This window comes from Coptis chinensis, chromosome 7 (assembly GCF_015680905.1).
Source record: "Coptis chinensis isolate HL-2020 chromosome 7, ASM1568090v1, whole genome shotgun sequence".
In the NCBI taxonomy this organism is placed as follows: Eukaryota; Viridiplantae; Streptophyta; class Magnoliopsida; order Ranunculales; family Ranunculaceae; genus Coptis; species Coptis chinensis.
Window position 1 is genome coordinate 52,419,467 of NC_141462.1, and position 4,096 is coordinate 52,423,562.

A 4,096-nucleotide genomic window follows, 5' to 3' on the forward strand; every position below is an offset into this window, starting at 1 on the left:
AAAGTGAAGTCCATTGAGAGTTTTGTATCTCACATTAGTGAGGCCGACGATTTCAACCCCACACTAGTAGACCCCTCTTATGGAAGAAGACAAAGATCATAATTTCGACTCCCTAGATGTAGATGAAATCGAGGGAGATTTCCTTCGATTCTTTTGCAACCCTTCTTTGCAACCTCACGAGTCCCCTCCTATTAACATCCAGTCATCCCTTGACGCCATGACGAAAGAAGAATTTTTCAACCTCTATCCCAGTGATTTTTCTAACCCACCTATTGAGGAATGTATAACATATCTCAAGGCTTCTGATGATCTAGAACTAAGAACACTAGTTGAGCACCATTCACCCACCTCACATCCTCATATCACTCATTCACCTTCCATCACCAATATTCCCCACCTTCCACCTTTTCAAAGGAACCTTGAGTTTGCACTAAACCTTCTTATTTCTCCTGTGCTTCATAACATTCTAAACCCATCTGGTGAAGAAGTAATACCCAAGGACAAGCCACCTGACACTTTTTCATTTTTTCCATTCCTTCCTTCTGAAACTTATCCACATCCCACGTATTTTCCAAAACCATCCATTTTCTCACGCTCATTCACTTGGCATCCCTTTCGTAGGAGGAAAAGGAAGAAACTGTATGCTCGATTAGGTTCTAGATCCATCAGAATTCACTCTCATTCCACTAAGCCACGTCATAGGAAATCTTGGTGCTTAATTATGTTTAATGGTGCATTCCGTGTTAACTATTTATGGAAAGATCCACAATTATTTAGATTATTGATATATGGTAAACAACATGTTAATACATATATATCACATTAAGTCTAGGGAATCTGACTTTAAAAGACTCATATAATTTTTTGTAACATACAACCTTTCTGGAGTATAGGCCACAAAATTTTTCAAACTTAAAAAGAGTTTTCAAAAAAAAATTTGGGGTGGCGTATTTTGGCCTTTCATTTCAAAATGTTTTGCCACCCTTTGTCTGTCATGTTTACTCCAGTAGAGTTGATGTTAGTTAGTACGTAATAGTTTAATTGTGTTTTATGTTATCATATCATCTTTACAATATTTCTGCTACAGGTACTGCCAATTTTTGCCACGTTTCTATGGTAAATTCTTTCCTTATCTCTTTACACTTTGAGGACAAAGCGTTCGATTGTTTAAGGGTGGGATAGAAACATTTGCAAAAATTAGATACTTTTCGGATGTAAATTACGCACTTTTATCTATAAAATATTAAAAATCATAAATAATTTTTATACTAGGCACTTAGTGATAATGGTATTGTTCCCTTCTCCATGATGATGATATATATATATATATATATATATATTTTTTTTTTTATTGGTAAGCGAGGTTTTTAGAGTGGTCCCCTACTCCTTTTATTAGAAATAAAATGTTGTAAAAAGCTTGTTACATTCTCACTCTCTCACATATTGCTTACCCCTCGCATCATCATATATAGTTTTTTTTTTACATCTTCTGTAAGCAAGGTCGGTACTAATTCTAAATAATTACATGATGGAATATTAGCTGCAATAGCATCAGCTAACTTATTAGACTCCCTAAAAACATGAAAAATGGCAAACTATTCAAATTGGGCCTTTATTCGCATAATAGCCTGTACCATCTTCTCGGCCTGCCATGGGTTCTGACCCTTGTCCTTTAAGAATGCTATTACGGTCATAGAGTAAGTCTGTGTTTGTAATCTTCTTATTCCTTTACTTAGCGTCATTTTCATCCCTTGCTCTAATGCTTCCAGCTCGATGAGATCGATCGATGGCTTACTTGCTCTGCCATGACTAGCCGCAACTACTTCCCCTTCATGATCTCGAATTACTACTGCCCAACCCCCTAATTGCCCTTTGAGTGTGCCATCTGTGTTGAGAGTATGAACTCCCACTTCTGATTTCTGCCACCACACAAATTGATGTTTCCTTTGCTTGATTTCTACTTCCACATTCCACTTATCAGCGAATCTTTCAATTTCTGGTTCGTACTCCATTTTTATCTCTACTGCCTTCAACTTTACTTTCACATCACCAATCAACACTCGAGCAATTTGGTCGACATTCACTACCTTGTTTTCAAATATTCTACCATTGTTAGCTTTCCAAATCCAGTAATTGAACCCATTCCACATTAGCCTCATCACAACCTTCTCAATTCCTTTCCCCATGATGATATTAGTTTAGAAATCTTACGTAGTACTTGAATTAGGATTTAATTTTTGAAACTTAGATTAATATGTAGGTAATAGTCATTGCATCTTTTCACAAACATCTTGCATGAGCATCTGAGACCTAGGTTAGAGTACTTAATACATATCCTGTGAGCATCTAGCCTAAAAGCCTCATAATAGTCATTCAATTGTTTTCCATTTTCATTACTTAAAGCTTGAAGCTTTGTTGAATCATTTCGCTTTTCTTCTATTCAAGTTGTGTTATCTTGCTTTTCATAACAATAGTTCATCAAAATATCTTGTAAATCATCATTTACCCAACCAAAGTTGGTTATACTCATTTGAATCAATCAAATGAGTATAACTTGCTTACCAAGTTATCTTTTTCATATCAAGTTCTTCATGTTTTTCATACCAAAACAACACTTATTTCTATGCTTTCATAATCAAAACAATAATAGCTAGTTCTCAACATTATTATACATCAAAAATCATACCAAAAACAATAGAGGATGAACAACTTCAAAACCCCAACTCACCACTAATCTCAACATTTCACTAATGCAAGCTCACACGTGCAATCAACCAAGTGTGTTTGCATTCTTTCAATCAATCAAGTTTTTTCCATTCATTCTAAGGCAGCTTCAAACGAAGATGTATTCCATCAAGTGTTTTGCATTCATTCTAATGCAATCTCGCACGTAGATGCATCCAATCAAGTGTTTTGCTTTTATTCTAATGCAAGCTCAAACGTGATGCATTCAATCAAGTGTTTTGCATTCATTCTAATGCAAGCTCGCTTGTTGATGCGTTAATTCAATCAATCAAGTGTTTTGCATTCATTCTAATGCAAGCTCACTAATAGATAGATTCAATCAAGTCTTTTGCATTCATTCATCAGTAAAGTGTTTTGCATTCATTCTAATTAATCAATCCCCAAATATGCATTTTTATCCTCTTATAATGATTCAATCATGTCAAATTATAAAATCAATAATGTACAAAACTCATGTTCTAATCGCTTTTTCAGGATACAAGCCTATTCTGGACCAAGTACAGCAAATGACTTGATCTAGAGCCAAAATGAGCCAAAAAGGGACCTTATGGGACAACTGAGAAAAAGTGTCAAAAAGTCAACGGCCGAAGTCAACTCAAGGGATCAAAAACTCGAAAGCTCAAGAAAAACTCCAAGGCTTCAAGGACCAAGGACCCAACCCTTTGCAAGACAAGGACTCATCACAAAAGTCTCAAAATACCAGAGGATCAAATTCCCATAGACATGGGCTTGGGCCCAAAAGGCTTGACGCTATCCACTCAAAGAAGGAACAAGAAACTTTTACATTAGGTTACTTGTTGGATAAGATTAGAGGAGGGCAGCCATGTATATCTCTACACATATATAAGTGTAGAGATTCTGCCCATAAAATAAGGAAGTTGGTTAACTAATAGCTACACTCTAGCAGGAGTAGGCGATAAGAATTAGTTAATTGTTTTTATTTATTTTTAATTCAATTGTTTTCCATTTTCATTACATAAAGCTTGAAGGTTTGTTGAATCATTTCGTTTTTCTTCCATTCAAGTTGTGTTATCTTGATTTTCATAAAAATAGTTCATCAAAATAGCTTGTAAATCATCATTTACCCAACCAAAGTTGGTTATGCTCATTTGAATCAATCAAATGAGTAAAACTTGCTTACCAAGTTACCTTTTTCATGTCAAGTTCTTCTTGTTTTTCATACCAAAACAACACTTATTTCTATGCTTTCATTATCAAAACTACTAGGTAGTTTCTCAACATCATTATACATCAAAAACCATCCCAAAAACAATAGAGGATGAACAACTTCAAAACCGCAATTCAACACGAATCTCAACATACCACTAATGCAAGATCACACGTAGATGCA